Source organism: Pollachius pollachius (assembly GCF_949987615.1).
Source record: "Pollachius pollachius genome assembly, chromosome: 14".
Lineage (NCBI taxonomy): Eukaryota > Metazoa > Chordata > Actinopteri > Gadiformes > Gadidae > Pollachius > Pollachius pollachius.
The window spans coordinates 16,660,604-16,673,103 of record NC_136947.1 but is presented as its reverse complement, the minus strand read 5'-3'; the positions used below and the strand labels follow the sequence as shown (position 1 = coordinate 16,673,103).

General features: G+C 45.2%; 1 protein-coding gene across 1 annotated transcript in view; it reads right to left on the bottom strand.

The window, feature by feature from the left end:
• kcnab1b (potassium voltage-gated channel subfamily A regulatory beta subunit 1b) overlaps positions 1–12,500 on the bottom strand; it is a gene marked incomplete at both ends in the record, with an annotated part of 34,034 nt that overhangs the window by 20,946 nt on the left and 588 nt on the right. The gene's annotated exons all lie outside the window — the stretch shown is intronic.

Sequence of the window (12,500 nt, the reverse complement as noted above, 5' to 3'; positions counted from 1 at the left end):
CTATGAAAATGCAGTTTATTATTTCTTATATGATTACGGTTTACTTTCATTGCTATAAGCCAAAAGCTTTATTCACCTTGCGGCCATCTTTGTTCCCTCCGCATTCAGCTCCCCCAACCAGCTTATGGTGGGAACCAAGATTGCCACTATTTGGTCTTTGGTGTTTAAGGCCCAAAGCAATTGCAAAGCTTGCCTAAGTGGATCAACCACGACAGATAACTCTGGAACCCTGCGAGTTCTCCCCTCCACTCCCTCCCACAAAATGGAGCAGCGAGGAGCACCGTGTGCCCTCACGGTTCATTTTCCATCTCATCTCACCCAGCTGAACCGCATTAACACCTCCCAGTGCTCGTTAGCGTCGCTATGGGACAACTCAGCCCAGATAGCGCAAGACTTCTGGTTCGCCCGCCTCCCTCTCCCCCCCCGCCCAATAACCACCACGGGTCAATCGCTGCAGAGGAGGAACGCAGAGCCGCTTGCTAACCTATCCCCAGTCGGGTTCCAGAGGAGTACAAGGGCTAGAAGGATGGAGCCAAGGCCTGCCTGCTGCTAGCCTCATGTTGTGTTGTGGATCTGCTGAAAACAGTGGCGGTGGTACATCAGGAGCTGTTTGTTGTGTTTGGTGGCAGTGGAGGTGCCGTCACATCTTGTGGTGAGGGCGACTATACAGGCGAGAGAGTACACACAAGGCGACGGATGAGGCCTTCTCCCAGAATGCATCAGTGCTCTGCGGTGTGGGGGACGAGGGATTCAGATTCAGACATTTTGGTACGAGAAAAAGATTGGAAAAAGTTAATGCTTGCCTGCATACAAACACACACGCACAAACACACACAACACATACACACACACACACGCACACTCACAAAAACACATACACACACACACACACACACACACACACACACACACACACACACACACACACACACAAACTTACCCGAAGTGAATCAACCAAAAGAGGTAACTTTTATTAGCACAAAAAACAAAAACACCCGGAAAGAAGAGCTTATACTGGGCAGTGGGAAACAAAATGGCAGATCCTTCAGGACTGTGTATTTCTATCCCCTCTCTGCTGCTGCTTCAGCCGACACAACTCTGACAATACATTAACTCAACAACAACAAATGAGGCCATGAAAACGCCGAGAGCGGTTACCTTTGGACAGGCTACTAATGGCCCATCCCAGCTCAGTCTCAGGTAGATTAATATGAGTCCATGCGATCTGATGGCGCTCACAGCCAATTCGATTCCAGACAGCAGTCCACGTCACTCCCACATCCATCAGCCCCACGCACCCATCGGCTGTCCACGCAAGGCAAGGGAAAACGGTTTGTTTTTCTAGAAAAATGAATGCATGATGGCTGCAATTAATTAGAGCTGACAGTCCCTGGGGATGGTTCTCTGCTGGGATCGGACCAGGGGGATGGGTGGAAGCAGTGCATTATTAATAAGGTGTCAGTGGCGTGGCAGGAGACACAGTAAGAGATGTGTCTTGGCTGGAGCCGTCCAAGCTCTGAGGGAGGGTCTGAAGACATGCTGGGTAGCTTATTTTTCCTTGGATGAATTATGGATCAATGCTGGGGCTTCTGAACCAGCCAAGAGCAGAGGACCAGGAGTAGGGGAGCTTAGTTTACTGTTGTCATAACTGTTGTGGCAATGTGTGAGCGTGTATGTCATGTTTACCGTTTAATATTTATGTTTGCTGAATTAATCTTGTTTTAACACTTTAACACTTTGTTTTAAGACTATTAACGTTTGCTGAATTAATCTTGTTTTAACACCCTCTGATTAACGTCCACCTCTGGGTAACTAAACTGATCAATTATTTCTGAGGTGCCCAAAAGATGGCCAATTAAAATAAATGCACCGGTTCCACAGAGAAACTGTACATCTATAGTTCACAAACTCTACCACTGTCTGCACTCTACCACGGTTTCCACATAGCAACTGTACATTTATAGTTCACAAACACTTTTTTGATATTTGCACTGTGGCAGTATTGGTAGAACTTGAATTATTATGTTTGTGTCCATATTGTGTCAGCATGGTAAGAGGAGAGAGGAAGTGTGTCAAAGCACTAATGATTCTGTTGTGGCTGTTGTTCTGGAGACAAACAAGAATATCTCGGCTCCTTTTAACCATGGTGATGTGTTTATGTGTGCGCACGTGCATCTGTGTGTGTTTATGTGTGTATGTGACTATATGACCGTATCTGTGCCCGAACCAGGGGCGTAGGAATGAGTTTAACATTGGGGGGGACACATATCGGAAACCTGACGGATCCGTTAATGGTTTGAACAGAAATATGTCATAAATTAACTACACTGAAAAAATTCACAAATATATTTTATTCTACTAAAAAGATACATTTGTAAATGTAAAGGAAAACACATTTTGAATGGCAGTAATGAACTGATAAATATCAAATCAATTCTTTAATTGCTCAATCATCCAGTTTTTAAGAATAAGAAGCAGTGACTACGCCCTTGGCCCGAACATTTAAAAAAAACAAAAAAAACTGAATCAACGAAAATAATGCGAATCTGAGCTTTCTTGTCTTCTGCTAAGAAAAAATAAGTAAATTGAATGAACCAAGGAGTCGAGGGAAAGGTCAGGCGGTCTGCGCCCACGCTGGTTCACAGCACGCCGGCACACAGGACACGGTTCTCTCATGCTCGGCTGGCACCCAGCCCTCCCAGCGTCCGCGGCGGAGACACGGATGAGTCACTGGAAGACGCCCCCTCGCGCAAACCTGTCGCCGTTCAGCCTCCGCCGTATTCTGCGGTTGCGTCTTTATTGGCCGACTCCTAGTGGCTTCGCTCACCTACCCCATAGTAGCAGAGGCATCAGAGTAATGTATGGCTGATTTCACGTACTGGTTTACAGTGTCAACACCTCTCGGTGTAGTGGTAATCGGTCTACTTTATTTGTTAATTGTTTTTATTTGTTTTGTCCCTCCTCACACACAGACACCCTTATTGTTGTTGTTTTTTCGGAAGGAATAAACTCTACAGAGGACTGTCGATAATAAATCTGAATCGTGGCCAACCACCGTGCGCTGTTGGAAGGCCACAGAAAATACTAAACTTCTGAAAGGGAAGTAATCAACCCGCCCAGTGGAGCAGGAGGTGGAGCCTGAATGGCAGAGATAAAGTAAAGGGAATTACGTTCCCGAACAGGGAGCGTAAAAGGAGCCGCAGATTAACTCATTGGGAAGAGTAACAGGCCGACAAATAAAATCACTGACGAAGCCTGAAGTCCCCATGGGGGAGTCAGAGAAAATGTTGTTGACAAGGAATAGCAGGAGGCAGGAGAGAGAGGAGGGAGAGGAAGTGATACAGAGGGAGGAGAGATGGGAGAGGAAAGAGAACCAAAGAGAAGAAGTGTAGAAGAGAGAGAGAGAGAGAGAGAGAGAGAGAGAGACAGAGAGAGAGAGACAGAGACAGAGAGTGGTGGAGAGAGGTGGAGAGAATAAGCCACCCCAGTCTAAAGAGATCAAACATCCTCCAGACATAGAGCGTTCTTTATGACTGAGAAATTGAAATGGGAAATGACAGCTGCTTCAGCAGTGTTCTGCAGACGGTGCAAGCATGCGTGTGCGTGTGTGTGTATGTGTGTGTGTGTGTGTGTTTATGTGTATGTTTCTGTGGTTGTGTGTGTGCATTTGCACGATAAAGATTGCATATATTGGAGCCCAGACTTCATTCTCACTAGGATTCTTTTATGTATTATTTTGTATTGTAAGACACACACACACACACACACACACACACACACAAAATCCCACCATGAGTAAGCATCAATATTTCAACAAACCTAAAATAAAACACTGACACACACATTCTTTTAAGTTTCACACCATGGCTTCAGACGTCTGATGATGACATGTATCGGAGCTCCGGGCAGGAAGTGACATAGTCAGTAGATGGAGAAGGACGGGGTCGGGGTGGGGCAAGGGTGATTGACGTGCGTGCCGTGAGCTGAGCCTGTGCTGAGAAACTAGTGGGTGGATCTGAAGGCCATTGATCGGAAATATGGCTTGAATAAAAACAAAACAGGATTTAAGGTTGATCTCTAAGAGTCTGAGAGCGGTTGGGGTGTTTGACTCCCAGCAGAATGATACTGCGTTCGATCAGCAGCAGACAGAATCTACCCGTCTCGCCTGGCATTCAGCCCCCCCCCCCATGTCCATTCATGAGTTTAGCCCTGAGCTAATGTCCGTCACACTACCACTACCTGAAATGCGTCCTTAAACAAAATGGCTGACCCTGACCCGCTCCCTAACGGCATGGATCCGAATTCACTCTCAGTTTTCGCAGAACCAAAGCTTTAAATCTTGGGGCTCTATATAAAGTTAAAGTTCCCCTCAAGCAGGAGTCTGTGGCTGATGGAGATGAGCGATTATGCATTCCTCTGGTGGATGCTGGATGAAGCATAGCGCTCAGAGGGGCTAGGGAACGCAACAACCCCTCTAGCCCGTGTTATTAGATCCACATATCACCACCGGGGCACCACTCACAGTCTCTCTCCACACACATAGATGCCCCTCACTGGGTAAAACCCTATTGGGGAGAGCCTGGCTCTATGGTAAACAACGAACAGAAAGTGATTTGATGTGCAATGGCTTGGAGAGGGGGGATGGAGGGGTGTGTGTGTGGGGGGGGCAATAACAAATAACTCAGAGGATTGTATTCAAACGGCTGACAGGGAAGACGTGGAAGTGTGTTAATGGCTGGTGATTGAGGATACGTATGAGCCCTGGTGCCTCTGCCGACGGTGTTGGGGTCCTTCTTTACTCAAACAAGAACTGTTTACAAAGAGATGTAATCCCACCCACACACACAACCGCACACATGCCCGCAAACACACACACACACACCCACCCCCATACAAGCATATTCAGATGCAAACACACGCACGCATGCACACACACATGCAGACACACACACCCACCAACCAACAATCATAGCCAGAAACAGACACACATAGTACGCAGGCATACACACGTGCAGAAACACATGAACACAGACACCCACCCACAAACAAGCATAACCAGATTGACACAGTAACGCACACCCACAGTCACACACACCCACACACAACAACCCACCAGACACCCAACCAGAGGATGATTTATGCCTGCGTTGAGGAAGTGTCCATGGCATCAGAGTCTTGTTGTCTCTGCCAGGCAGACGGGTCCCTTCATCAACAGTTCATAGCGTAACATCTTCTGGCTCTCCTAACAAAACGGATAGAGCGTCTCTGTAATTAATGACCTTAATACCAACGTGTAATGGCTCATTCTAGCTTCACGATACACACCCCTTCAAAGCCTTCAAAGCCCGGACAGCCTTATGTCTGAGAGGGGTTAAGATCTTCTAATTCTGAAGAGAACAATGGACAAATCAGCCTCAGGCAAAAGGTGAACATGAGAGAAAACATTTAAGCCTCCCATTGGTGGATGAATGCGCAATGAAATCGCCTAGACTTAAACTTGCCAAACATATTTTCTTGTGGATTTTAAATTGAAAAAGTCACTCAGACACTCAGAGATTATCATGGGAAGAGTGGCACCGGCTCCAGGCCTGGAGTGGCAATCCTAGACAATTTAATGGAGTGGTTAAGGAAGATTGAAAAGCATAAAGCCATAGACTCAAGAGAGGCATCGGTGCATGACACACATATCCACGCTCACACACGTACATCACGTACACAACATTCACAAATGACTTTTCCCAGCTGAACGAAGCAACGCCCCCCGGGTTTGTTTACACCTGTCAACCCCGCACTACCGGTCGCGGCGGAGGTCTCGTGATAATCTATCGCGAGAGCTGGAAAGTCTTGCCTGTCTCTGTGCCAGTCTACCCGTCATTTGAGTCACTAACCTAACCCTAACCCTAACCCTAACACTGAATGGACCATCCCCTATCACTGTAGCCACTGTTCACCGTCCGCCTAAGCCCAATTCAGAATTCATCAAAGAATTCTCTGCTTTCCTCACTCTTATTTCATCCCTTTCCCCTAATGTAATTCTCCTTGGTGACTTCAATGTCCACATTGATAATGGCAATAATTACCTCACAAAATACTTTGTATCATGCCTTGACAGCCTTGATTTGCAGCAGTTTATTGATTTTCCCACCCATTCAAAAGGCCATATCCTGGATCTACTCTGCTGCTCTGGTGTCACTCCCTTTAATTATTCTGCATCTGATCTTCCCATCTCCGATGATATGTTAATCTCATTTAATGTAAAGGTGACTCTATTCAAAACTAAACTGCCCCGTACAATCTATTTTCGTAATATCAAGGACATTGATTCAACAGCACTGGACACTGGCATTTCTAATCTTCCAAGCATCCACTTTACACCCACCCCTGATGAACTGCTCAGTCACTACAACAGTGGCCTTCAAAATCTCCTAGATACCCTGGCCCCTTTAAAATCACGGACCGTTTCATTTACACAATCTGTACCTTGATTTACTCTTGAACTTCGCCAACTGAAAGCCAGAGGTCGCCAACTGGAACGCCTCTATAGGAGGACTGGGCGTACCATCCACAAGGAAATGTTCACTACCCATTTCCTCTTCTATAAGGATTCTCTGACCAACGCAAAATCCAACTATTATGCAGAAATAATCAGGTTAGGTACTGGAAACTCTCGAGCACTATTCTCCCTGGTTCACAAAACGCTACACCCACCATTTTGACTCCACTGACTCCTGTAAATCCTTTTTGACATTTTTTAATACTAAAATTGACCAAATTCATCAGCAGTTAGCCCCCCTGATCTCAACCATCCTACCCTCCCCTGACTTTCAAAAAGTTATTCTCCCGTCCATTCTCTGACTTTAACCTCCCCTCTGCTGCTGAAATTTCCGACCTTGTCCGCAAATCTAAACCATCCACTTGCCAACGTGATCCTCTCCCTACAATACTGGTTAAAGGCTGCATTTAAACCCTGACCCTCTTATAACTGCAATTATCCATTCCTCTCTCATCTCTGGTACTGTTCTGTCACCCCTCAAATCAGCTGCAATAACCCCTATTCTCAAGAAACCCGGTGCTGACCGCAGCAACTTCAACAATCTCCGCCCAATCTCCAACCTCCCCTTCCTTTCAAAAATTCTGGAAAAAACAGTTGCCTCTCAGATTCATGATCACCTCTTTCACAATACTCTTTACGAACAGTTCCAATCAGGCTTTCGCCCAATTCATAGCACCGAAACAGCTCTTGCGGACGCTGGACTACTCACCATCCTGATCCTCCTGGACGTGAGTGCAGCTTTTCACAGCATTTCCCAGACCACCCTCATCGACCGATTAGCCTCTCTTGGAATATCTGACAAACCTCTGGACTGGTTTAAATCATATCTGTCTGGACGTACTCAGATTGTCCAATTCAAAAATTTAGATCCCATTGTTCCCCCCTCTCCTCTGGTGTACCCCAAGGTTCTGTCCTTGGACCCCTCCTGTTCATTATCTATCTCCTCCCTCTTGGCCATTTTTTCCATAAATACAATATTCAGTTCCATTGTTATGCAGATGACACCCAGCTCTACTTGTCCACCAAACCCACCACAACCCTCCCTCCCACCTCCCTCTCCGATTGCCTCAAGGAAATCAGATCCTGGTTCTCCCAAAACTTTCCCAAACTCAACTGTGATAAAACTGAAATCCTCCTTATTGGCACCAAATCCACCCTCTCTAAAATAAATAACTTCTCCATCTCCATTGACAATTCATCAGTTTCCCCCCTCTCCCCAGGTCAAGAGTCTGGGTGTCATCCTGGATAGCACCCTATCATTTCAGTCCCATATCAATAATGTCACTCGGTCAGCATAATTCCATCTACGTAACATCTCTTGTCTGCGCCCATCTCTCTCCCCCAACAGTGCTGAAATTCTGGTTCACACCCTGGTCGCATCACGTCTGGACTACTGCAACTCTCTCCTCTGTGGTTTACCTGCTAATTCCATACATAAATTACAACTGGTACAAAACTCTGCAACCCGTATCATTACTAAAACCACCTCCATCAGTCACATAACACCTGTCCTGCAGCAACTTCATTGGCTCCCCATCAAATATCGCATCATTTACAAGATCCTCCTTCTCACTTTCAAGGCCATCAACAATCCTGCCCCTCATTATCTTACCGAGCTCCTCCATATCAAGACACCAACCCATTCTCTCAGATCGTCTTCCTCCATCCAGCTCACCCTCCCACCAGCTCGCCTGGTTACCATGGGGTCAAGAGCATTCAGTCGCTCAGCCCCCCACCTCTGGAACTCTCTGCCTCATGACATCCAACACTCCAGTTCCATTATCACTTTCAAATCTCACCTGAAAATGTATCGATTCAGCCAAGCCTACTCTCTTTAAGTCACTTGCATTCTTGGGACTAGAATGAACACAGTTTTTCTCTTGTACACTGTTTTATTATGTTGTTGTTGTTTTTGTTGTTTGCTATTATGGATGTTTGATTTTGTAAGGTGACCTTGAGTGTTAAGAAAGGCGCCCATAAATAAAATGGATTATTATTATTATTATTATTATTATTATTATTATTATTATTATTATTATTATTATTACTACACCCACACACACACTCACACACGTGTTGCATACTGACATTTCATAGAGCATACATCCTAGAAACAAACACAAACACAGACACAGACACAGACAAACACACACACACAAACACACACACAAACACATACAAACACACACACACACACACACACACACACACACACACACACACAAACATATACACACACACATACAAACATGCATACGCATGCATAAACACGGACACACTCATTCACAAGCACTTACACTAACATGACCAAATACATATGCAAACACACACACACACACCGAACCCATAGCTAACTCCTGGCTGTCTGCTGGCGTCAGATAAGCAATTGTCCAGGGGAAGGAGCAGCAGAGGGGCTAGCAGGTCCAGCTGCAGTGCAGCAGCGAGCTAACCGAGCAGAACCAGCCTAGGACCGGCCGTCTGGTGCCCCTCCACAGCCAGACCAGACCGGCCACAGTCCCCTCCTCCCCCTGCCAGCATACAGGAGCACTGCTCAGTAACACTGGCTAGAACATCATGAGGCCAGCTTCACCACACACTGGGTTACATCACCATGTCCGTTGGGCCTGGAGACGAATAATTGACTGTGTGTTTGGGTATAGTGTGTTTATGTGTGTGTGTTTGTGTGTGTGTGTGTGTGTGTGTGTGTGTGTGTGTGTGTGTGTGTGTGTGTGTGTGTGTGTGTGTGTGTGTGTGTGTGTGTGTGTGCGTGTGTGTGAGAGTGTGTGTTTGTCTATGTGTGTGTATCTTCTGGGGACACATTGACCAAAAAAACACGTTGCTCCAAGTGGTCATCAGGAACCGGAGAGAAACCGACAAGTTAATTAACGTGACAACTTTAAATGAAGTTACTTGTGTGTGTGTGTGTGTGTGTGTGTGTGTGCTCTCTCTTTCTCTCTCTCTCTCTCTCTCTCTCTCTCTCTCTCTCTCTCTCTCTACATAGATTCTCTGTGTCTCGCGACCACATCATCTGCCTCCGTGCACGCCTTCAGTTGTTCCCAGTATAGCTTGGGAGGAACACACAAACACACACACCCTATCACACAACCTATCACACACACACACACACACACACACACACACATCCACAAACCAACACACACATACACACCCACCCATTCACACACACATACACCAACACACACACACATACCCACACATCCATCCACATCCACCCAAATCCCCCCCCCCACACACACACACACACACACAGAGACACACACACACACACACACACACACACACACACACACACACACACACACACACTCATACTCCCTCATCATGTGTGCATCACATGTGTGTGTAGATGATGAAAGCAGGCAGTTTTTGCTTTTCACAAACGAAGAGACCCTCAGAGAAACAACCCACAGCTAATCAGTGATTAGTTGTGCCGATGCCAAAGCCCAGAACATAAGGAAGGGAATGAAGGAGGTATCATGAGGAAGTGGATTAGATGGTGGGATGATGGACGGGTAGAGCAGGGGGACACAGCGAGGACATTCAATGGAAAAGTACAAGACATGAAAGGGAAGGAGAGGAAAGGAAGAGAAAAAGAGAGGGATTGAAATGTGGAGCCTTTTGTCAACCATCCCTCCGCTGTGGGCTGGAGATAAGGAGGTTTAGTAGGCTTTCGATAGCGCTTTGTGTGCTAACTGCCTCCACCTGTTTTGTAAAAAGAGCTGCGAGGATGAGCCGAGCCAACATTGTTACCGTTACTCAGAGTAGCAGTCACTGAGGTGGTTCTCTCAGAGAGATACGGCCACCGGCAATCATTGGAAATGATTACTTACTTTCTCCGAAGGATAGGAGGAGGCAGAGGAGTCATTTGTAATTATTCTGATAACAAATATGTCTTAAGAATCGGAGACTACATGTCAGTCAGGGGACCGTTTCACCCTTTAAAAAGAAAGCTTTGTTCAAAGACAGAGTAAATACTGTTTACTTCTTTCATCTTTGGATTTCTTGCTATTGGCTGTGTTGCCAGAACAAGGCAGACAGGAAATACAGTGCCAGGAGAAAGATGCATTACACACAAATGAAGGCTTGAGTCTGACACATTGATGTGGTTCCAGTCTTGGTCAGAAGAGAGAACAAGGAGGGAGAAATACGACATCAATAACCTGGAGTAATGAGCTATGGCTTATGTTCTTCTAGTTGGTAGTAAACACTTGTTCTGTGCGTGAAGACCCACAGGTGCTTTTTATAGTGCAGATAGATAGATAGATACATGTACTGAAGTACTGGTCAAAAATGTCCTCTATGCTGTTGTTAATTCACTGTTATCCACCATTCATAACCTTATTTTAATATCAAATCATTTTAAACCATAATAAACAACATATGATTATAAAATAGCACATACAAGTAGCTTGTTTTGAATTGCCATACCAAATCTCCGAAATGAAAGCCGATTACAATGCAATCCCAGCTCACATGCTCTGTGAGCAGGAGAAACGACACAACTGTAGAAGTGCAGTGAAGATTTCACGTCTGAATAATGAAGGCTGCCTTGTTGTGTTTACTTTTTCTTAAGCAATGCAAAGCTTCAAAACCCCGGCACTAAGCTGTTCACAGGCCTGACGAGAAGACCCTTTGTAGATAAACAGGCCCTACAATAGCACCACTTGTTGCGGCTGACAGCAGATTTGGGCTGGCAATCTCAATGTTTTAATGGAAGCCAAAATAGATGAATTGACAAGCACTTGTCAAAGCATTGTGTTTGTTTGCAATCTAAAAAAACACAAATATAGGACACGTCCAACCGTCTACATTCTGCTAATTGTCTCTTTTATAACTATCCGTCTGTCTGTCTGTGTGTCAATCTTTGCTCTCATCCACTTTCCTTCTAATTGGGGACTTCTGATCCTCTTTCTATTCCATTGCCATGTTGACACAAAATGATGATGATGATGATGATGATGATGATGGCAATGATGATGATGGTGATGAAGATGTTATTGATGATGAGGTGGTATAGCATGATTTTGAAAGACGGCTGACGGTAATGATGAGGATGAATGATGGATGATGATGATTGATGGATGATGCTGATGGTGATGGTGATTAGGATGACGATGATGATGAAGAGGAAGATGACGATGATGATGACAAGGATGATGAAGAGGATGATGGGGATGATGACGTCAAGGACGATGAGGAGGATGACGATGATATCACTGTCCACAGTATGTCAAGCTGGGTCTGAGAACTACTTCTTTGAGCGGACAGAGTTGAAGTACTCCCTCGCTGAGACTGGTGATCATATGCCGCACATGAGCATACATGGAGTGCTAAACTGTCCCACTCCCACCCCCACGGTCATTAATCTACATCTACTGTTGCCAACGGTTACTGGACACACTGTGGAGGGTTGTTAGGGGCATGCAAACCGACGCACACACCCACATTAGTATCATATTGTATGTTAAACAGATCAAATGATGGCAATGTATTCATTGGCTTTCGTTTCAGTGACATGGCTTATAAATAGTGTGATTTAAAAATCTGGTCTGGAGTAATCCTTTGAATAATTTGCCTGCCATCAAAATATATGTCTCTATGCATCTGGTTCAAATGATGCCTTTCCAAATCTTTCTTTATTTGAAGACCAACATTGTGTCATTTTCAGAGAAGAAAATTTAATCTCCCCGAAGTGTCACAAAGACTTGTTAACGATAAATAGTTTTACCTTGATAAATCTATACGCAACTCGTCTGCCTTTCTGCCATTATGCTTTCACCAGTTTCACCAGACAGGTTTTTCTAGACTGATCATCACCTTAGAGATATTTCATTAACCCTTCTTTTTTGTGGTTGTGTAACTATATTCTTTCATTCCAATTCCTGACTATCATTCATTTATTCAATCGTTTGTATCGTTGCTAGTT